Source organism: Nasonia vitripennis (genome assembly GCF_009193385.2).
Source record: "Nasonia vitripennis strain AsymCx chromosome 3 unlocalized genomic scaffold, Nvit_psr_1.1 chr3_random0007, whole genome shotgun sequence".
Taxonomy (NCBI): Eukaryota; Metazoa; Arthropoda; class Insecta; order Hymenoptera; family Pteromalidae; genus Nasonia; species Nasonia vitripennis.
The window spans coordinates 889,764-914,930 of NW_022279626.1; the positions used below are offsets into that span (position 1 = coordinate 889,764).

General features: G+C 36.9%; 1 protein-coding gene across 1 annotated transcript in view; it reads left to right on the top strand.

Annotated features, from left to right (window-relative positions):
* LOC103316526 (epidermal growth factor receptor substrate 15-like 1) overlaps positions 1 to 25,167 on the top strand; it is a 480,491-nt gene that overhangs the window by 94,840 nt on the left and 360,484 nt on the right. The window contains exon 2 of the mRNA XM_031926044.1: positions 18,344 to 18,388. The gene's annotated coding sequence lies outside the window, so the exon portion shown is untranslated. The remainder of the gene's footprint in view (positions 1 to 18,343; positions 18,389 to 25,167) is intronic.

Here is a 25,167-nt window from a genome sequence, read left to right on the forward strand (position 1 = left end):
ATAGTTACGACGGGACGACCGCGCGTACTTATAACCTCAACTTCTAAAAGCTACGTACCAGAGTGTGCAGTAAACTACATTATTTATACAAGAGATCGTGAAGGTATCTAGACAAAATGAAACCAAGCAAGTACGGAGATAAATCGCCGTGAAAGAGGAGAGGAGGAAAACAGCAAAGGGCTCGATTACATGGAAGCGAACTTCGCCAGCGAAACGCAAAACGTCGCGCGCCATAATTAAATTTCAATGGGTGCTACCCCTATTGAAAAAAGGCAGATGACCGTCAGCTGATTATCAGATGATAATCTGCTGATAATCATGCCAAAACGTCAGCTAATTATCAGGTGATATCAACTTAATATTTTTATAAAAGCTGATAGTTATAAATATGCGTTTATATCAGATAAAATCTTAATTATAATCAGCTGATTATCAGGTGACAATCATGAAAACATTTTAAGGTTGAATATTTGTTTTCCAAGTTGTTTAGAATTATTAAAATAATAATGTTTACATAATGATGACCTAATTAGGCGTTACCATCTGGATGATAATACCAAAACTCTGGTTGTGAGCTCAAACATTTTTATTTTACAAGATTATACAATTTTTATTGAAATAAAATTATTGAAAAATAAATGTTTACAAAACAATTATGAAAAATAGATTTGTTGCTAATTCAAATAAATTGACCGCAAAAAATGAAAAAAACTTTGTCCTAACCGAGGATTGAACCCCGGTCTTCAACTTCATAATCCATTATCACGTGAGAAATCACGCCAAATAGTCACGTGATAAAATCACGTGTAAATTCAAGTGATATATTACGGGATTGATCGTGTGATAAATCACTTGATTTTTCCCGCCAGGGACTGATATGAGAGTCATATCATAGTCAAATGATATATCGCGAATTCTCATAAAAATAATCATACTTCGTACTCTGTCGCTCTCTGATATTTATTAGATATCTTTCTTTATACTGGTAATTCGTAAGTGTCTTAAAGAATTTATTTTTACATAAACATTACAATGAAAAAAATCCGGTCTTGTGCACTGAGAAATTCTTCGGGCAGCTGTTGCCCCGGCCCGAGTAAATGGTGCACTAAACGCACTAGTTTGTCTCTCCGAAAATTTCGGGCAGCTGCTGCCCGAAAATTGTGCAGTACTGCTCCCGTTTAGTACTCTTTTCTCCCGTGTGGCGCTGCTGTCGCATCAAAACGGCAGAATTTTAGCGGAATAACAGCTAGTGGGGCAATAGCGCTCCTAAAATTGGGAGAGCTGTCGCGCGAAGCTCATACCCTATTAAAAAAATTCGCGCAATTAATCGCGGGACTAATTGTATTAATTTATCGAACTTTTTTCAACGCGATCAGTCGCACGATTAATCGCGTGAATAATCGCGCGATTATTCACGCCATGAATACATTTTTTTAGTGAAATCAAATTGTTTAAAATGCGAAATTATAAAGCAGGGTAGCTAATTTAGGTGTTAAAATCCGGATTTTAACACCTAAATTGGCCACCCCGCCTAATAATTTTGCATTTTAAACAATTTTATTTCACTAAAAAATGTATTTTAGGGGAATTGTGCAATTGTGTGTCTAATCTGTGAAAGTGTTTACCATTAAAGTTATTTTAAAATATTAAGCGCAAAATGGATAAGTAATGGGCTAGTAATCTGTCCTGAATACTAAGACTTAAAGTCAACCTCAAATAAAGATGAGATGTCACTGAACTCTATAGCAAAATGCGTAATAGCTTAAATAAAACTTAAACATATGGACACAATTAAAGAAGATTACTTAACTGAAATAAAATAATACCGATAACACAAATTTAGATGTATCAAGTGAAACTGAACAAGAAAAATTAATAATTGAAAACACACTGTTAAAACAGCTGGTAACTGAACTAAAAGATAAAAATAAGCTTTTAAGTAATATAGTGAATAAAACTAAATCGGAAGAAAACGTAATGAAACCAACTTACTCCCCAATATTAAACCCGACTAACTCGAAACCAAAAAAGATTCCTAAAATAATTATAACAAAGAAAAATCCAGAAGATAAGAATGACTTAAAAAAGTTTGCAACACATTATCTAACAAAAAAGAAAACTGTGCAAAAAAAAATAATCAAATGTGACACTGAAGTTCAAATAGACTGCATAAATGAAATTAGTTTACTTAAAGCTAAGAAGATTCTTGAAGAAATATTAAACTCCTTTTGTAAAATAGAAAAAGAAGAAATCAGAAACCAAAAATAAAAATCGTAGGACTAGATAATTTTGAAAATATGGATGAGAAAGCATTAGAAGCCAACATCAATGAAAGGAATCTCAAAATAGAATGTCAAGTGCTACATAAGTTCGTTAACCCCAAAAGCAAGAAAACCAGTATCTTAATTGAAGTGTAACAGAAATTTACAAGCATATCAAAGAGAACAAAAGCAAAGTTTTCATCGGATACCAAAACTGTAAAGTATACGATCATATTAATGTGAGACCTTGTTAAAACTGTGGAAGATTTGGTCATATTGATAATAAATGCAGATATGACAATGTATGTTTAAATTGCTGTGGACCACATTTTACTATAAACTGCAAATAAACCTAAGAGTTATGCTGTGTAAATTTCCTATATAATAATAAAAAATTCAATAGTAATTATCATACCAATCATACGGCTAATGATAGTGAGAACCAACTACGACTCGCATCAAATCGGTAACGTCGCTACAAGCATCAACAAGCAACCTAAGCATCATATAACATGGAGAGTAACTTAAAACTTGTAAACGAACTGCAAAACGAGTTTGTGGAAAAAGAAATTGCAAAAAATGTCAACGCCGTTAATCAATTTTTCAAAAATAAAGTAGAAAATATTATGTATTTTAACATTAGAAGCTTAAATACAAATTTCGATAGTCTACGAATTCTAATTGATAGCCTTGACATTAAACCTTTTGTAATATTTTGTACGGAGACTCGGGTTCTAGAATTTTACAAATACTTTTCTATTACTGGGTACAAAATATATTATAATAATAGCTCGATAAATCAGTGCGATGGAGTTGTAGTGTATATATCTGATGCCCTAACAGAATATGCAGAAACAATTTAAATTAGGAAGCTAAACATTTTACATACCTTATTTCAAATTGATAAAAATAGTACTCTTCAGATGTCTGCATTATACAGATCGCATGATTTTTTTTTTTATCTTTCCATTACCGGCGCAGCCTTTCGGCCCAGCTGCTCGGGGCCTTCCACCACCTCTGCGTGGAAGTAGTGTCCAATCCTATCTTTTTTTTTACCACACTTTATCCCATACCTAAGCTTTTTGTTGGTTAAGCTAGCACTCTCTGCCCCCGAGAGGGCATCGGGTCCGTCTCTCAGTGTAGCTTTCCCCTGAGAAGGTCCCGTATTAGACCAGCTCCACACCAGTAAGGCCGGCGCTCCTTGCCTAATGTATCGCATTCGCCCAGGCTTACGCCTGTGAGGCAGGGAAAACCCGGAATTACACTGAACGAAAATTCCTGGGAAAAACCTGCCTCGAAACAACCGGAGTTTTAGGTACTTTTCCCGTTAAAATTAACTCAGAAAAAATCCGAGTGACTTCACCGGGGATCGAACCCTTGACCCCTTCAGCGAATGTATTTCGGACGGCTAAGGCGTGCCCCTCAACCAACTGAGCCACGGACGCTCTTCAAAATCAGAATTCACTTTATGTTTAAAAAAGTTCTTGAAAGATAAGCAATATGTTAAAAATCACTTTATCATAGGCGATTTTAATATCGATATCTTAAAACCAGATCAGATAGGACAAGAATTCTTAAACAATTTTATGGAAAAAGGATCCTCACCTGGATTTCAAACGATAACTAGATTCTCACTCTCTATGGATACGTGTTCATGCATTGAATATCTTTATTAAAACCTCCACAATCAAAATAAAAACTTACAAGTTACTGAGTAATTTTACAGATCATTACCCACTATTTCTATCATTAAAAAAACTAAAAATTGATAATTGGAAACAAAGTCTTTCAATAATCGATTACAGTAACCTTAAAAAATTAGCCTCACATGAGAATTAGAATGAGATCTTGAAAGATTGGATTACAAAAGCAATCATTACATCATGTAAAATCAAAGAAACACTATATAATGTCTGGAAAAGGGAAACTAACAACATCAATGCAAAAAACGAATACAAAACATTTGATAAAATCTTACGTAAAGTTATCAAGGATGCTAAATTAAAGTATGATCGACTGCAAGTGGAAAGAAACAGCGACAATCCTAAACACCTTTGGACTTTGATAAATAAAAAACTGGGTAAAAACAAGAAAGCAAATACTCAAATTACTAAAATATACAATAAAAACAATAAACTAATAACTGATTCAAACAGCGAGACCTTTACTACAGCGAGACAAATGTTGATTAGATATTGGTGAACGAGAGAATTGAGTGTATAAATGGTTACAAAACTTGGTCTAGTAGCACCCTGCTAACAAGACCCAATCTACATTGTAACCTAACAAACTCAGTATTAATATAGTTATGATGTAGGGAAATTATTGTAGTAAATAAACGTTTTAATTTAGAAATCAAAATTTATTATTACTAGTTGAAATAAGAATATCTATTCAGGCTGTCACACAACTGATCTGTTACTTTGTAATTTTATTTAATACTATTAAAAATTTATATTTAGTATCAAGTTAGTTTTTATGTTTTGTACCGGACCTACAAACAGGTAACTCTGTTTGCCTCTGAGGGTAATTGCGTGGACTGTTATTGTTATTATAACTTCTACGTATTATATTTTCTGGTAATAAATGAATAAGATAACGCGATTATTCCCGCGATTAATCACTACGCGACTAATCGCGCGATTTTTTTCAGTAGGGTAGTGCAGTTGCTGTTCATGCTATGTGCAGCCACTGCCCGAAGAATTTCTCTGTGTGGAGATTTGAACCCGGAACCTCAAGATTATGAAGCAAGCGTTTTAATACTGAGTAATCGTGATCTATGATTTCGATCACTTTAGTAGAATCAAATTGTCATTATAACTTACACGTCCTTGTATGCTTTATTTATTATTAATCAATTACAATTAGTTTATTTTATTAAGCATACTAATTGTAATTTAGTGTAATCTAGTAGTAATTTTTAGTTGTAATCTAGTGTCATTATAACTTACACGCCCTTGTATACTTTATTTATTATTACTATTCATGTAAAAATAAATTCTTTAAGCAACTTACAAATCACCAGTATAAAGAAAGACATATAATAAATATCAGAGAGCGATAGAGTACGTAGTATGATTATTTTTATGAGAATTCGCGATATATCATATGATTATCATATAAAGACTCATTTGAGTACTAATATGATTGTCATATCAGTACTCATATGAGTTCTCATATCGGGATCAGCTTTAATAAAAATATTAATTGATATCACCTGATAATCAGCTGATTGTCATCTGCCTTTTTACAGTAGGGTATACAGTTGTTAGGTTATGTTCTCTGATAGAAAATGTTGTGCTATGATGGTTTTGAGCTTGATTTAATAAATGTTGAATATTAACTTTTCATATTACAATTAGTACATGAATGTTTTGTGCAGAAATTACTGTGAGTAGTTGTTAAAGTGCTATAAAGTAGCAGTGTACAATCATTCAAACTATGCGCTGCGTCTGGTCGCTCGGTAAACCGAGCGATTTCGTGTTTCGCTGGTGCTGGCAAATGTCGGGACAGGCATCGAATTCGTGCAGAAAAGTATAAGTAAGAGATGGATAAATAGATAGATAGGGCTTTATTTGCCTTCACGGCAAAATAGTAAATACATGACAGATACATAATATATATAGAATACACAGAATACACAAATAAATAAAATACATAGAAAAATATACGCAATTATCACAATGTCTTATCACAGCAGTCAGGTAGTTATCGCAAGTAAATCAATGAAATATCACAGTACAATTTTATCATTTGAAGCCCTACAAGAGTGATAACACCTCCGTTAGAATATAGAATAAAACATATTGCGCAAGATTTTTGGCTTGGTCATTGCAGTAAAACTAAGTTAAGTTATAGCCTAAGGACCGAGTCTGACTAGAATAAGGATACAGCGCCAGAGGGCTCAGAGTCGCTACAATTTAGCGGCTAGCAGGTGCCATTGCAGTGCCCTCTTCAAGGAGGCGAGTGATGGTAGGCTTCGCAGAGTAGAAGGGAGAGAGTTCCAGAACCGAACACCCTGCACCTGGAAGGCCCTAGCCCCTGTTTCAGTGCTCACGGTAGGGATGCTCAGTTCCTGAGGAACTCCCCTACTGGAGGGTCTCGGCTTGTGTTTGCTGAATAATAAGGCCAGATACGAGGGTTCACTGATCTGAATTACTCTGTAGAGTAGAATGGCCTCAAAGTAGAGCCTTCTGGAATCGGTGCGAAGCCATTCAAGACGCCTCCGGTAGGGACTGATGTGTTCATCCCTTTAAACCCAGAAGATGAATCTCAGTCTCTGCAACCGTATTCGCTGTTCGTTCTACGCGTCCAAGATGGTCACAGTACAGTAGTCAATGTATGCTTGTATCAGTCTCTCAACTAGCTTTCTGCGGAGAGTCTCATGGGTGCAGCCCCTGATAAACGGCAGGCTACACGGAAAGAAATTTTGAACTGCCACATCTCTACGGTTGCAAATTCTTGATTCAAAGAAATCTCGTTATTTGTAGAAACCGGAATTTTGACTTCTTTCAATTCCAGTGTGACGTGTAGGACGTCCGAGTATGTTGGTATTCAATGAACTCGGCGTTGGAAACCCCTGAGTTCCAAAACTGAGGTTATTGATGTTCGAGTATTTCGGAGGTGCGCATGTATAGTCGAGGAAATGAAGCAATAGACTGTCGATTTTTTGAGCAGTAAGACGGATCGTCATGCGGTTTTTTGCATTTGATTTGTCAGAGCATCAGAAAATTTTTTGACCTTGTGTGATTAATTACTTTTTAGAAACTGCATTATTGCATAAATAATATTCCGAGGAAACACTTAAAAAATTTACAACTTGGTAAATATTGATGGACATGATCCAGTTTTGCTACTCGGGGGTTTTTGGAGTCACAAGTTTCGTCTCATTATGTTTCAAATTGCCATAAAACTCTAAGAGACGACGTTGATACTGTTCATCCTGCGCACCAGGTACCTCGGAGACCGGCGTTGTCGCCATATTCGTGTTCAGCGACCTCGAAAACCCCCGAGTAATGAGTTTTAAGTCACTATGTTACAATTTTTCGTAAAACTCTCGGAGACGACGTTCATGCGGTCTACCCTGGGCACCAGGTACCTCGGAGGTCGTGGCCATTGCCATATTCGTGTTCAGCGACCCCAAAAACCCCCGAGCAAAACTCGACTCATGTCCATCCACATTTACCAAGTTGTAAATTTTTTAAGTGTTTCCTCGGAATATTATTTATGCAATAATGCAGTTTCTAAAAAGTAATTAATCAGACTAGGTCACATAATTTTCTGATGCTCTGACGAATCAAATGCAAAAAACCGCATTACGATCCGTCTTACTGCTCAAAAAATCGACAGTCCGCGGGATCAGATCTCAGCATAGCGTAAATGCAAGGAACAGTCGAAGTAGGGGAACTCGGAGTTGGAAGTCTATGAGTTCCAACATGGAAATGAGGCACGCAATGGCTTGCGTTCTAATAACGCCGAGAATATTAAAACTCGTGCATTTCCAGTTGGAATTGTATTAATACGGATTTCTTACTTTAACACTACAATTTTCTCGGAGCTTATAGACTTCGAACTATGCGCTGTGTTATTCTGAAATCCATAATATAAAAAATACAATTCGATTTATTGTTATGTCTCCGGGATTTAGGAGTTGTAGCATTTCAAAATTTCTTTCCGTGTCCTCAACATTGGAAGAAGCGCTAATCTTTCTTAGCGCGATTAACTGTGCCTGCTTCCAGATACTCAGGCTAAAAGTAAAGCCTTCCTCGCTTGCAAGTAAGATAGTGTCTGTTGCATTGTCTATATTTTCGAGGGGTGACACCGATACTCCCGCGAAGTGCTCGTTTAGATCTCCCGGCATGAAACCAAAAAACTCTTCCTCCTTACGCCCAGGCAGGAGACCGAGATGAGGCATTACCTTCCATATATTTCTGTTGTTATCAAGAGCATCCGATAGTTGTTAGCGGAGGAAGGATTCACGCTCTTCAGCAGAACGCATGTCGACCTCGTTGGTGAGTCGAAGAACCTCATCGAAAAGCTCCGCTCTCCCCGTGCGCTCATAGCGCCTGAGTGTAGCATTGCGTTTATTGATGAGGAGCCTCAGCTCTGGTCCAGACCAAAGAGCATATTTCCTACGTAGGCAAACCGTTTTCAAAAGCGCCAATTCATCAATTGCTAATTTTAGATTATTATTAAGAACGCATAAAGCGCCCTCCAGATCGGTTTCGATATAATTCATGGCTGTCCAGTCACAACAAGACAAGAGGTCGACCAGACTAGATGTGTCTATGCACTTGTAATCACGGTAAGAGAAAGTGTCGTTTTCGTCGGTCATGGTAAGGTCAATCCATGTGTGAGACGATGAGGTATGATGCGTGGGACCATGCCGGATGATATGAAGAGATCTTTCGGACAGACGCTTGATAGCAGCGTCGTCTGAGTCCGACAGTAGGTCCGAGTTAAGATTACCCATTATGATCTTATTACTAAATTCGCCGCATAAGTCTCGCAATACATCAAAAAGGTCTGACAAGGAAAGGTACCCAACCCGAACTCACCGATTTTGATGATTTTTATATATGTTGTAGAACATAAAAAAATAAGAGACACGTATTTTTTTTATCGGCTAATTTTCACTTTTAAGGGGTAAAAACCTCCCCTAAAGTTAACCCCCAAAAAGCGTTTTTTTTAAATATCTCGGCTTAAAATTAATATTTTTCAATGAAACAAATTGGAGGTTATTTCTTACAAAAAGAGCAAGTATTTCATGGTGATTTGAAGAGTAAGGGTAGCATCCCCTATTTTTTAGGGGTTGAAAACATATATTTTTTGGCATAATTTTATAATAAAAATGTTTAAACCGACTAAAAAAAATTGGAAAAAATGTTTAAACATCCTTAATAACAAAATTTAGTTCTGTTAAAAAATTCTGTTTACAGGAACATATCAGCTTAAACAGACAATATCTTACTTAGCGGAAATGCTTGACGCAGATAATAATTTGAAGATTGGATATTCAAAAGAGACTAACAATATTCTCAAACTTGAAGTTCAATCCAGGCATATTAACAGAAAACAATACAAATGTTTCGTTGAGTATAAACCAAATGGTATTGGTTATTCTAGCATCTTAAGACACTGTTGTGATTGTGCTAACGGTAACCGTACTATAGGATGTTGTGCGCATATTGCAGCCATAATCTATTATCTTTCACATGGAAGATATTTATCAAAAATCATACGACCAGCTGAAATTCTGTCTAAAATGTTTCTTAATGATCAAATTGAAGTGTGTATTGATGAAGATAGTGACAATGATGAGTGAATCATTTTTCTATTGTGAACATTCGTTATTTTTAAAAAGCTACTTGTATACGTTCCATAATTTATTTTAAATAGCCTATGAAGATAATAAATTATACTTTGTACGAATTGAACATACTTAACTTCAATTCCTTTTTACCTGATAATTATTACTGTCAATAGATTTTGAATAATCAATTAAGTAGAGGCAGATAAGCCAAATATGGCCTTTTTAAGACCACAAGACGCCAAAAGTACCCTCAAACGATCGATTTCAAGGCTATGTTTAGCTAAAAACAGGCTTTTTTGCGTGAAAACCCTTGCATTATGACATTTTTAGGTTAGTTTTGGGTTACATGGTACCAAAAATGGCCTTTTTCGGCGTTAAATCACTCAAATGAGGGCATTTTTAGGTTAAAGAGAAAAGCAGACACTGACAGAGGCGATATTCTTTTTATATATAGAGAGAAACCCTTTATTACCTCAAATTCTGATAAGACCATCATTGAAAACGTAATATAATATAAAAAATACGGCTTGGAGCGAACAAAATATTTCATTTGATTATGTTTTCATGGGAAGATATGCAAAACTACTCAAAAGGAGTCACTTTAGTAACTAAATTGTAACATAACCAGCTAAAAACGTGAAAAAATGGCAAAAAAATCAGTTTTTGGCTCAAATCGAGTTGTGCCACCATTTTTAAGGAAAAAACGTTAGTGCCATCGTAAAGAACGGGAAAAAGTACACAAAAAAAGTCTACTTAAAAAGTTGCACCTCAAAAACAAGGGGGTCAAAATATCGATTGAAAACTTTAATAATTTTTTTAGATCCGATATTTGAGGTTATGTAATCCCAAAAAAATTGCAGTTATTCATGACATAAAAATACACCAATGTGAATTTTTAAAAAAATTTTTATCCTATAGGGACTTCAGAAAAAAATAAAATCAAAAAAACACGTTTATCGACGTTACTGCGCATGCGCACTAGACAGAGAGCTAAAAATTTGGCTATGGGAGTTTTTTTTTATCCCCCATCGAATGGTATATAACATATATACATTTTCCAAGGGGGCCATTTCACCATAGTAACCCGGCTATAGCCTTTGTATAATACAGATCAGAGCGGATTTCAGCTAGAAATGCATTCTGGAAGAACATTAGCAGTAGAAGGAGAAAAGCAAGTGCAATGTTTGGTACAGTCAATTTCAGCAACAACGCATAGTTATACTATACAGCCACTAATATCAGCTACTGGACAACTGTTGTCACCGCTATTTCTTGTTTTAAAGGAACCAAGTGGCAAGTTTGGCCCTATTGTAGAACAAAACATATTTAGACCAGAAAACGTGTACGTGGAAGCATCCAAATCTGGAAAATTAACAACAAGTAAGGGAACTAATAACAATTTTTACATTGTAATATCGTTGATCAGTTAATTAGTAAGTCGTTTAATTGCAGATCACTTCAAAATCTGGTTGGAAAAAATATTTTATCCCTATGTAGGCCATCACTCAATACTATTACTTGATTCTTGGAGTGGTCATTGTGACAAAGTTATAGAAGAAACAATGCCACAAAATAAAATTATTAACATAAAAAAATTCCAACTGGAACCACAGGAAAAATACAACCACTTGATGTCTATGGATTCCGTATTTGGAAAAACTTTGTCCGAACATTTTCTGATAATGTAATGTTAATGGATCATGATATGAATTTACATGTGAGAAATAATATAATTAAACTTCAATCATTGGTTCACAACCAACTGTCTTCACCGAGATATATAGATTTGTTTAAATATTCCTGGTATAAAAGCGGTTACGTCAATGAAAAACCAGATAAATTTGATAATCCTATAGATTTCAGTTTTGGAAAGTCTTGTGCAACACATTGTGAAATAGAAGGGTGCACAAACATTGCAATTGTACGATGTGGTTGGTCCAAAAAAGCATTGTGCTTTAAACACTTTTATGAGGACTACCATTATTGTAAAAACATCGTAAAATAATATATTTTATGCTCAATACAAAAAATGCACTATGGCAAAAGATAAAAGATTGTAGATTATTATTATACTCTAATATTATAAACAAAAATACATTATAAGTTGAATTTACTATAAAGGAATTTCAATAACATTCTGATAACAATTTCTACGGAAATTATAAAACTGCTTCACACACAGAATTTTCTTGTTTACAAATTTAGGAATTTGAGGTGGTTTGGTTAAAAAGCACAACCATTTAGCCTATTTGTTCTTTAGGGGTTTAGGGTTTAAGGCTCTTCAGTTCACATGTACAGGCTACAAAGATCACACATTTATAACAAGTTTTTATGAAAGTTAAAATTTTTTTTCGACATTTTCGTCCACCACATTGGTTCCGCCATTTTGAATTTTCAAAATCTGATATCAGATTTGCAAAGAGCGATCTCGAAAACCCTTATATACAAACCTTCTACAAAATATTATGGATTGAAGTATACTTATAGTTATTTTGTGTTAGGGGTGGTTTACCCCCTAAAGGGTAGTATCTATGAAAAAATCGAAAAACTTAATTTGTTTATTATAGATGTTTACAAATTTTTTCCAATTTTTTTAGTCTTTTAAAACTTTTTTATTATATAAAATTTTTTTTCGATATTTCCGTCCGCCATATTGGTTCCGCCATTTTGAATTTTCAAAATCTGATAACAGATTTGTAATCAGCGACCTCGAAAACCTCTATATACAAACTTTCTACGAAATATTATGTATTGCATTACATATTTACAGTTATTTTGTGTTAGGGGTGGTTTACCCCCTTAGGGATAATATTTATGAAAACACCGAAAGACGTCAACTAAATTTTGTTATTAAGGATGTTTAAACATTTTTTCCAATTTTTTTTTGTCGGTTTAAACATTTTTATTATAAAATTCTGCCAAAACATATATGTTTTCAACCCCTAAAAAATAGGGGATGCTACCCTTACTCTTCAAATCACCATGAAATACTTGCTCTTTTTGTAAGAAATAACCTCCAATTTGTTTCATTGAAAAATATTAATTTTAAGCCGAGATATTTAAAAAAACGCTTTTTGGGGGTTAACTTTAGGGGAGGTTTTTATCCCTTAAAAGTGAAAATTAGCCGATAAAAAAAAATACGTGTCTCTTATTTTTTTATGTTCTACAACATATATGAAAATCATCAAAATCGGTGAGTTCGGGTTGGGTACCTTTCCTTGGTCCCATTGCATCGGAATTTTCGGGAGCCTGCAAATAACGCCTAGAAGCACCGGAGGTGAGTCGCCCTTTTATACGCTGCAAAAAAGGTACTCTGGGATTCCAGATTTTCCTAGACCCATAGTATCAGAAGAAACAAGGTTTTTAATTTTCAATCCATTGCGTACAAATAAGGCGACGCCACCTCCGTTTATATCTCCTGATTGAATATCCCCCGATTCTAACTAGGCTGTCATCCACAATCGGACCCAGCCATGTCTCTGCGAAGCCAAAGATGTCATACCAGGGGCGCTCTGCCGAAAAATTATGAACGATCTCAGTCTGAGAAACAGAGAAGCTGTCGTTTGATTTCATTAGCCTCTGAGAAACAGAGAATTTTTAATGCGAATTATTTGATGTAATAACAATCCTATCTAGTACAACCGCAGCTGCTCAACGCTAGGCCACTGTAGTCCGACTCAATAGAGAGTAATGTGCTCGTCGCGCCTCACACCACAGACGTATCGCACACATGAATTTTCCAGTTTCTGCAGTCTATCCTGTAGTTTGTCTGTCACGTCTAAAAATACCGTACTGCAATACTCGAAGTGAAGAAAACCCAAAGACCGTGCCAGTTGCTTGCGCAGAGCCTCGGTGGTACTGGATCTAAACATTGTAAGGCTATATAAGGCCTTATTTACCACTGGTAACATGATCCACATGCATTTTCCATGTCAACTTTGAATCCATAATAACACCGAGGTTTTTAACCGTATCAGTAAACGGTACGCGCACACCGCCCCCCAACTCAATGCAAAGCTCGTTAATTGGTAGTTTATTGATATTATCTGAGGTGTTTCTGGTAATTCCTGCATTGTACTCTGAGCATAAATTTGCAGATCGTCAGCGTATAATAGTCTCATAACACGTCCTGAAGAAAAAATTTCTTTTATGTCCGTTATGTATATGATGAACAGTAGCGGACCCAACACAGAGCCCTGCAGAACCCCAAGATTAGTAGTCACCCATTCAGAGACTCCCCCAGATTTTGTCGCAACTCGTTGCTTTCTATCGGACAGATATGACTTTACCCACTGAATTAGCACCCTGAAGAACCCCAAACCGATCATCCTGCGTAGAAGCCCAGAGTGCGATATAGTATCGAAGGCTTAACTGAAATCGAAGAGTAATAGCACAGTCATTAGTTCCTTTTTGTCATTTATTCCAAGTCGAATATCTTCTGTAAACCGTAAAAGGGCCGTCTGAGTGCTATTAAACTGTTGAAATCCAGTCTGGCGTGGGTCAGAAAGCTTCTCTCTAGTCAGGTAGTCGGCTATCTGGTCGTGAACTAATTTTTCGAGAACTTTTGACAGAAAATCAAGGATGGCGATCGGCTTAAAATTAGTAGGAGCGGATGGGACGTTTTTCTTTTTGAGCGTACAGAGATGTGATCCCTTCCATGCGCCCGGAAATACGCCAGATCGAAGAGAAGCATTAACGAGGGCGGTGAGATGCACCACCATTGCCGGGAGAGCTTTCGCGACGACAGACTGCGGAATGTCGTCCTCGCCACGCGCCTGGGAGGAGAAGTGAGATACGGCCATAATTACATCCGCTGGAGTTATAGGATTAAATGTAAAGCCATCACTTACGGCTACTGCCAACGCTGTCTCCAAGTCGTCCTCGCACACGCTCGGCGAGACCGACACGCTTGCAAAATGCATGTTAAGTTCGTCGGGCGTAAACCCGTGCAAGTCTTCGCTGGTCTTAGGGAGCAGGACGAGGTTGCGCAGCTCCCTCCAGATGTTCCTTTCTTCGCTCAATGCCTCAAAGATTTTGCTTTGCAGGAATTCTTTGCGCGCCTGAGCCGTTAATTCGTCCGATCGTGAGACCAAGTCTAGATATTCTACCCAAAGCCTGTTGTCGCCGGTGCATTTGTAACGTCTCCGTAGTGCATCATGTTGAAGGTGCGAGTTAAAGTCCCCCATTATTATTTTGTGACAGAAATCCGAATTCCTCTCAAAGGCCACGTGAGAGGGCCTGTAGTGTCTAGTTTGTCGAATCGTGACAGCGGAGTTAATCTTCGCGAGTTTTTCGGTGTCAGTGAGATCGCGTCGGCTATGTGCGTGTGCGAGTGCTTGCGTTGAGCACGTTTATTTTTGTTTGTTGTAAATTTAAATTAAGTTATTATTGGTGATTATTTGAGTTTTCGGACTTAGAAGAAGTTTGCACTAAATTTATAAAATGCGATGCAGCTGTACTTGACGTATGAGACGTGAAAAATTATGTCGAGAACCCACTTCGCGATTTAACGAATTACTTTCATTTTTAGTAAAACGTAAAATTATTTTGAATTTTTCATAGTTCGATCAAATTACATTTTATTTGAATGCGTATTCATAGAAGAGCGAATTAGAAAATTCTGTGCTAATCAATCGTCGAGTAATACTGCGCTTCGTTGTATGAATTCATTGTAGCGCAGTTACGACAATTTATTTACGATAACAATTATTGATCCGAGATCTAGAATGATTAGTGTTTATAACAAAATTCGTTCCGAAACGTCGCCGGTGCGACCTAAAATTGTTGAATTGCATTATTATAATTAGATTTCGATACAAGTGTACATTTATTTCGCCGAGCTTTGCAGATTTAGTCAGGATGGCATATAGATAGGTTAAAACAACGTAAATGTCCAGATAACGCTGATGGTTACCGCGACTTCGCCGAAGATTTCTGCCGCCAATTTTAGTCTGAATAACTTTTACTAAATTCCGGAGTATATTTATTTTTGCATGAAATCTAAACACCTACTCAATTTCCTACCAGAACACACGTGAACGTATTTGTTAAAAATACGGCCAATGACGAATTCCGAGTGGTTGAATTTAGCGGATTCCCATCTGGGATCACACGCTCTACCTAGCTAACCGGCAATGCATTCACCTGGCGCCCAAGTAAATTAAGGTATTGATGAAAAATACCGGTAAATGTTAATGAGCTCGGAATAATCCAGATTGAGTTTTTCCCTTACCTCGAGTTTGCCATGTTACAAAATTTTAAGTAAATTTGTTCTTAAAATATCCCTCTATGATTAGGAATGATCCCGATTCGATGTTTCGTGCAATAGTTAATTGCGAGAATAATAAAAAAAGTGAATATAAACCTCGTGTAATAACTTTTTACACTCTTGAAATCTACATTTTCTTATTTTTCTTTTAACTTTTGCTGTGATTATTAAAAAATTTTAAAATACATGGCGAGGGCATACATATTTTTAAGTTTATACAATGCATTTCTTATACAAAAACTCAGATTTTAACAACTTCTGTGACTATAGCCAGGAAATATATTCTAAACAACTCATGTTAAAAATGAAATACGCATGATTTTTTTGTAATAAGAAAGGCGGGCAGTAAAAAAACACGTGTGTTTATGCGAAATCTACATAATTATTTATAGGGAGATAGGCGTGTATAAGGTTATTTTAAGGTCAAAATTTAAATTTTTTTGCAAACTATTTTTACACAAACTGTACCTTATTAGCAACAATTCTTCTTAGTTTAAAAGCGCAAAATCGATTGTACAATGTGATTGTACAACTGTGATTTCATATATATTTTTGCTTCCTCCTAATAATAGTAAAATTTTCGACTTCATCAAAAACAAGTTAGAAATACGTTTCAAAGTGTTTAAAGGTAGAATACATGTTTTTAAAAAATGTCCGTATTAATGTATGTGTGTGTGCGTGCATGTATCTGTGTGTGCGTGCGTGCGTGCGTGCGTGTGTGTTTTTTGTTTCTCTTTTGGAGGAAAAGATATTAGTGAAAATCTTAGAAAGACCATAGCATGACCTTGTTTATGGGGTCGTCGAAACAGCCCCATCTCCAATGTCAGCCGTGTGTCGGATTCACACCGACTAAACCCATCCCCCTTACGGCCAGGTGAAAAAACATTCAGCCGTAAAAAGGAACGCCCTCTTTTCCTTTATCGACCCTTGGTAAAGGTGCATCTTCTTCGTCTTTCCTGACTTTCTTGTGAATGTCTGCTGCATAGTTGCTGACTGCGCACCATCCATCCTCTGGAGTCAGCATAGTCGTCATAATCGAGTCAGGAGTTACTCTGATCTGAAGATAACTCTCAAGTTCTTCTCTCTCCTGATGATATCGTGAGCACTCGCAAAAGACGTGCTCAACATCCTCTGTTGCATCCGAACATATTTGGCAGTTCGGACAGCCGTCTAGTTTGAACCGATTGGTAAGTGCACTTCGCATATACACGGTAGTCAACTTTCGTGCATACGATTTCATCCGCATCGCATCTGCCCATATTGGGGCTCGGTATTGCATAATCGATGTGGTTACACTGGCTAAGAGTAACCTTCGCTTCTGAGTTGGCCCTCCTACATTTGGCATCAATTGCAATATAGCAGCGCCAACTTTTGCTGCTTTATCACTGACTATTTCCAGATGCTGTATAAAACTTAGTCTTGCATCGATGGTGATTTCCAAGTATTTGATGGTTGGTTGAGAAATGATCTCATGTCCCATCCTCTGTCAGCGTGATTTCCTCTATCTTCTTCTTACTAGTAATGAGAATAACTTCAGTTTTTTGACTGGCTAGTTCAAGACCCTTCCCTGTAGCTCGTGAATATTTGTCCAAATTGCAGCAGCTGCGTGTCGTGTGTTTTGCCCAAAGTGCAGCATAGCAGAAGCAGGTGATAGTAGGGGTGGGGTCTGTGTGCGTGTGAGAAGATACAGAAATTGGCCGATGGCGGTATGTGTGTGTGTGTGCGAGAGAGGGACAGGTTTGTGTTTACGATAAATTATTGCTAAAATGTCAGCATGTGCGTGTACATGTGTGTATGTGTGCGTGTGCGTGCGTATTTGCACGACTCAGTGTGTGTGTGTGCGTGTGTGTGTGTGTGTGTCAGAGAGGAGGTAGTACGGTACATTCGACTTATATTGTGGAGGCTAGCTCCGTGGTTAGAACACCAGCCTCTCGATCTCGGGTCCGTGGGTTCGAGCCCGCCCGCCGTCGCATGAAACTTTTTTTTCTATCATTATTATTTTGTATTTGATTGAATTCTCTCTAAAAGGTTTCTACCTTACTGTCTCCCTACCACTCTCTAGAGAGAGAGAGGTTCAGGACTACCAACATCTCACGCGATGACCCGCGTCATTAGGTTCCTTCATTACCGACCCCCCACTACCCCGGAAAGGTCGGTAGAGAGGAGGGGGTCTTGCATCACTAAGAGAGGGGATCCTGTATGACGTCACTGAGGGGGGGATCCTGCATGACGTCACTGGGGGGGATCCTGCGTGACGTCACTGACGCCGCTCTTGCCGCCACGCCCCCTCGCTATGGCGCCAGACAAGCATTTCCCCCATTACTCTGGGTAGGTGGTGATGGTAATGTTTGTGTGTCCCATAGCGAAAGGGTAACTACTTAGGTGTGGAATCAAATTTGTTTTTCGAGGCTGGGTCCTCGTTTTGTTAGTACACTGCTAATATTCAAATAAAACAGGATGGTTTTGTATGAAACGCACTGATTATTGCACGTTTTTCCACAGGTGTCAGGAGTCCATGTTTTAATATATGAATCATACTACAACCTGGTGAGTTTTTTGTTTACTAGTTTTGTAGATGCAACTTATGTTTATGACGTTTATGTTAAGTTTTTATTGGCTATAACTTTTTTATTGGGCCTTGCAAATGTCGGACCTTACAATTTTTAGACCTTGCAAATTTTAGACCTCACAAATTTTTAGATTTTGCAATTTTTATGCTTTGAACTTAAGGTAGTTTGGTCCTTTCAGCTGACGAAGAGTGGGGAGAGCGCCCCCCGGCACCGCGCACCGCCCCCCCCCCCCTCTATCCGCGCACCTCCGCGCGCAGCCTATAAGCTTGACGTTATGTTTATGTCACTCTTCTCAAAAACCAATTCGGTAACACAATTTGAAATTTTGCGTACAGATACTTAAGGTTGTTACCAATATGCCCCGCAGTTTGTTCTCTTATTGTAAAAGAAAACGAACTCTATGTTAACTGACTATTTTCACCGACTTTCATAAGAACCCGTGTATAACCTCCTAACTTTGAACCCAATTATTTTCAAATTAAGGTCTGTAACAAATATCGGAAAAAATCGGAATAGTTTTAACACTTAATGACGAACATAATCTTCGTGTTTCATTCTATTCTGTAATTTCTCGCATAACCACCGAACCTCCTTAATTCCAGCGCTGTATTTTTCAAATGTTGCTGCCAATTTTATTCCAGCACTACATTTTCCTAATGCTGCTGCTGATTTTATTTCAACACTGCATTTGTAATTATGCTACTGCCAATTTAATAAAATTGGTAGCCGAGATATTTGTTCATATATTAAAAATTGCATTGATATATTAAATTATATATTTTGTAACGATTTGACTTTCTCCGTGTGTCGGGCACGCAGTCGGAACAAGGTTTCGATAGGAGAAAGGGTGATTGAATACTCTGTTTGTGATGGTATAAAAGTGTAACAATATATTTAACATATTTAACTACAACTGTGGGTTACTGATGTTATGGTGCACCTGAAACAGAAATAAAATCATTCAGAGGTTAGGAAGATTCCGCCTTTACAAGTCGAGTTGTTCTCTTAACCCTGCGTACGCACAGTGGCGAAAGGATTAGTGGGGCGCCGGTGTAGAGATTGATTAGCGGTGTTGAGTATCGTCCACGTGTGCTCGCAAGATGAAGTGTCGTGTGTGCTCACGATGATAATCCGGAGTATTGGGGGTAGGCTATGCGGACTAACCGTCACATTTGCTCACGAGACGGTTTCGTCAGTGGTAGTCTGGCTCTGGCTCTCCTTACAGTATCGTGCGCTGACGGTACTGCCCGGATCGGGAGTTCGAGCTGAACTGGTTTCAACGCTTCGCGGTCGGTCTTATATAGCCCTGTGATGTGGATGTGTGTGTCGTTATCCGTGTTTGGCGGGTAAATGTATTCGTGCTGCTTGGCACGCGCTGCGCTCGTCGCCTGGTCTGTTATAGTTGCACCGTTTGCTAGTGTATGCCGGGTTGCCGCTGTCTGTGTTCGTGCGGATTTGCCTTTTCTTTGTTGCGCGCACGCTCATCCCGCTTCGTGCGGATTTGCCTTTACGGCTCGCGGCTAAGATCGCGCTATATTTCTAGCGGTTGATTTCGCATGTATATTACTCGTGTCTCGTTGCATTTTTAATATTTAAAATGATTTTCAGAATTTGTTTTCATCATTAAATTAAGGTTAAACGAGATATCTATCATAATTGATTATCATTATTGATATTTACAATATAAAATCCTTAAGGAAATTGTTACTACAGTTTACAAAAGTTTTTTTTATATTCTCATCATTATATACATTAGTAAATGTAGCCATATCACTTTTGAAAAATTCAAGCATTAAAATTTAAAGTTAAGGATATCCGAATATATTCAATAATTATTTAAAACAGAAAAGAAACGAAAACGTCAACGTAACGGAAAGCGTATACGAAATCCGAATACAAGTAAATAAAATCATTAACGAATATAAAACGCGATAGTAGGAAATCACAATTTTAATCAAAAAATGATATAAGAGTATAATTGAACTTACAATTAGACACACCGACATGAATGCACACAGCAAAGACAAGGAAAGACGATGGAATACTAAGCCAAGTGCATAGACATATAATCACACAGCAGAGAGAAAAGACACAAAGAAAAAGGTGGCCGGACAGCTACACGCACATACACCAATAAGCAGGCGGCAGCATTAAGGAAAGAAGCAGGACCGCATGGAAGATGCAACGCGCTGCAAGCAGCTAGATCTACGATGAACCCAGAGCATATTCGACAATTGATTAAATCGAACAAGAGATAAATAACAAAAACGTACCGAAGAGCATTAATGGAAACATAAAGAAATTCAAACGTTCGATAAAAATAATTTTTAGCATTATAAAATGATAGAAGCAACTCTCGTATAATGATAATTCAGAATAAAATATCACTAGCATAAATAATTATAAACATAATATTGAATATGTTTTAAAAAATGCATAAGAGTATAAATCAGAATTATCAAAACACACGTACAACATAGCAAAGGAGAGGATCAAAGAAAAGAAGGAGCCGGACGACTCACTTATGCACGTGGATAAACAAGCGTCAAAGAGTAGAAGAAATAGGCCGAGCACTACTTAGAAGATCGACACACGCAGCATACGCAAGACAAACCCAGAGCCGTCGCCGAAGATAACAACGCGCACAGCAAGCCACGATTCAGTTCTCTCTAGAGTTTTGGGAAACATACAAATATAGCCAGTAAATAAAAAAAGACGCTAAATTGCAGCCACGTTGACAGCAAAGAAGCATAAAGCGACTAGATCACATGCAAACAGAGGATTTTTAACCAAATTTTCTCATTAGTCCACGGAGTTCGACCAAAGCATAGAAAAGCTCCAAATAAGCAAATACGATGTGTCTAAAGCCTTCGAATCATCTAAGACACTACCCCTCTAAACTTTAAACTAGCAGCAGATCGCCAGTACTTCGAGAGTATATAAGGACCCAGCAGCAAGAGGTCAAGGAAATTATTATAGAAAAGTAGTAAACATTTTCTGATCTGTGTCGTAATTTTGACAACAGATCAAGTAGAGTGAATGGAATTAATGATTTCAAGTTAATTTGTACAATAATAATTGAGAACCGGGATACCAAGTAATGGAGAATTATCACATTAATAAAATTTTGTTGTATGTTTTGATAATAAAATAAATATCTTCAACAGATTATTATGAATGACAATATTGCGTATATTTTGCATGTATTCTTTTAGCAAAATAAATAAGACAGATACGCTTTAGTTGCGTTATCGTGTCTGACTCGAATTTTTATACGTATACAAAATGGCGAAATTTTTCTAACAATAAGTGTTATCTACGCAAGGCATAAGTCGCTCTTGGGTAAAGGCTAGGCACTTTAATTGCGCTAGCTAGAGCGGCGATGGCTCAGTAGGCCGAGTGTCGGGCTAGTAATCCGGAGGTTCTGAGTTCAAGCCTGACTTTTGGCTTTTCTGACATCGGGACACCTCTATGTTTACATACGTTTGTATGTTATATACATAAGTGTCTTATAACGTCAAAGCTCCAGTGGTTCGGATTCCACTGTATACAGTTTCGCGCTGTATAATTAAACTGTAGGTCCAGTCGAGACACATGTGCACTACATTCCGATGTCATGCACATGCACCGCGACTGTAGGGAACCTCTGTGGCCGGTACCATTGTATGGTATTGGGCAGAGGGAAGAGCTATATAAGACTCTTTGAGAGGACTTATGAAGGCTATTATATATATATATATATATATATATATATATATATATATATATATATATATATATATATATATATAATATATATATATATATATATATATATATATATATATATATATATATATATATATATATATATATATATATATAATATATATATATATAATATATATATAATATATATATATATATATAATATATATATATATATATATATATATATACACAGGGTGTTTCATTTTAATCCGACCACAACAAAAAACCATGGAAAAACTAATTTTAACGAAAAATGACCTTAACAAAAGTTGAAGGGGGTAAAGGGGGCCATCGAAGGACACAAACACCTATGACCTTGAACTCGATTTTCAAGGTCATTTGAGGGTAATTGTGATTTTTTTAAATAGGAACCTATATTTTAGACCTTGGAATCGGATAGAGCGGAAAAAATTACGTCGTAGGATATTTTAAGTTTGCTTTGGTGACCTTGAGAAGGTCAATTCAAGGTCAATTAAGAAGTATCAGCCTAAGATTGTGTTCCTTTCAATTTTTTCGTAGAATTATCATTTTGTTATTGTAATAAACATTAAGAGAATAATTGACTTAAAATGTGATTATGCTTTGCTGACTTTAAAGCCATTTTGTAAGGTCAAAAGTGCAAAAATGCAATATCAAATGTTATGTGAAGTCCATATTTATATCCTAACTTTAGCGTTACCCAGGAACAACGACGTGGACGTAATAGGATTGCGTTCCCTTTGGGGTGCTTGATTAGAGTGAGTCCCCTTGCCTCTCACTTTTCGGGGTGCTTGATTAGAGTGAGTCCCCTTGCCTCTCATTTTTCGGGGTGCTTAATTAGAGTGAGTCCCATTGCCTCTCACTTTTGCTCAAAATTCAACGCAGGTGCTCAAAGACACCACCATTTTGTTGGATACACAATTCAATTCGCTGCTGAAAATGTTCTACTGTTCTGAGTAATACAGCTCTTGGGATGTTTTCACAAGCGGTTTGAATTCTGTGGATCATATCTTCCCTTGTTGTAGTTTCATGTTCTTAAACAACATCTTTCAAATACCCCCACAAATAGAAATCGGGTGATGTCATATCTGGAGATCTCGGTGGCCATCGAACACCCAAATCTCCACGTCCAGTGCGTCCAATCCACCTGTCACGGTAATTTTGATTAAGATATTGTCTAACTATTCGAGCATAGTGCGCAGGAGCTCCATCTAATTGAATCCACATTCTTGCTCTTGTGTATAAATCTTCTTCTTCAAGAAGTACTGGAAGACGTTCTCTGGAACTGTAAAAAATTATGGCCATTTACATTTTCATCGAAAAAGTATGGGCCTACAAGGTATCCGTTAACAATTCCACACCAAACATCAAGACTCCAACGATTTTGGTTATCTATCTGCCTGTACCAATGCGGATTAACATTCGACCAATAATGACAGTTGTGTCGGTTAAGCTCTCCATTGCTTTTGAATTTTGCTTCATCAGAAAACATTACGTATTGAAAAAAGTGACGATCATTAGCAATCATTTGTCGTGCCCATTGGCAAAACTATAGCCTTAACCTCATATCAGCAGGTGTGAGATCCTGAGTCAAAGTAATATGATATGGATGATAACGTTGACTTCTCAGTATTCTCCAAGCAGTAGCCATAGGTATACCACTTTGCCTTTGAATTTCACGGGTACTAACGTGGGGATTCAAATGAACCATTGCTAAAACGACCATTCCACGAAGATCATCTTCGTTGTAATTACGACGTTCTTTAACCCGTGCTAGTTGCCCTTGTTGAGCTCTACGGTAAATCTCACGAATGGTTGTATGACTTGGATGTCTTCTATCGGGATATCGAATTCGATACAAGGCTGCAGCTTGTCGATAATTACGTCTAGATTCACCAAAAATCAATAAAATATCAACCCTTTCAGCGGCTGGATAATCAGCCATTGTTAAAAATGTATAACAAGTTCAATAAAAAATTTTGTTTTTACCAAACTGAACAAATTAGATAGCTTTCGATGAGTAATAAATTTTAATAGAAAAAATAAAGGTCAATGAATGAAAATGAGAAAATGTTAAACAAATGATATTTGATTAGTTTGGCTAATCAATAACTATTCAATAACTAGTAAACTATTGAATACTAAGTGTAAGTAACAATGAGTAGAGGATAAATTCATATGAAGAGATCTCTTATTAGAAAAATTGTCTATTTCAACAATGAGTCGCGGGAAAATTCAACATGAAAAATCATCTTTACAAAATAAATTATTTATTTCGACAATAAATTCAGGCAAAATTCGATGAGGAAAATTAGTAGCCAATTGTGTCCACGTCGTTCCTGAGTAACGCTAAAGATAGGATAAAAATTCGCTTACGAAAACATCCCAAGAACTGAATAGAATCCAAAAAAATGGTGGTGTCTTTGGGCACCTACAATCAAATCTGTACATAATAAAAGTGAGGGGCAAGGAGACTCACTCTAATCAAGCACCCCAAAGGGAACACAATCCTATTACGTCCACGTCGTTGTTCCTGGGCAACACTACAGTTAGGATATAAATATGGACTCCACATAACATTTGATATTGCATTTTTGCACTTTTGACCTTACAAAATGGCTTTAAAGTCAGCAAAGCATAATCACATTTTAAGTCAATTATTCTCTTAATGTTTATTACAATAACAAAATGATAATTCTACGAAAAAATTGAAAGGAAAACAATCTTAGGCTGATACTTCTTATTTGACCTTGAATTGACCTTCTCAAGGTCACTAAGGCAAACTTGGAATGTCATTTCCGACGTAATTTTTTCCGCTCTATCCGATTCCAAGGTCAAAAATAGGGGTTCCCGTTCAAAAAATACAATGACCTTCAAATGACCTTGAAAATCGAGTTCAAGGTCATAGGTGTTTGTGTCATTCGATGGCCCCCTTTACCCCCTTCAACTTTTGTTAAGATCATTTTTCGTTAAAATTAGTTTTTCCATAGTTTTTTGTCGTGGTCGGATTAAAATGAAACACCCTGT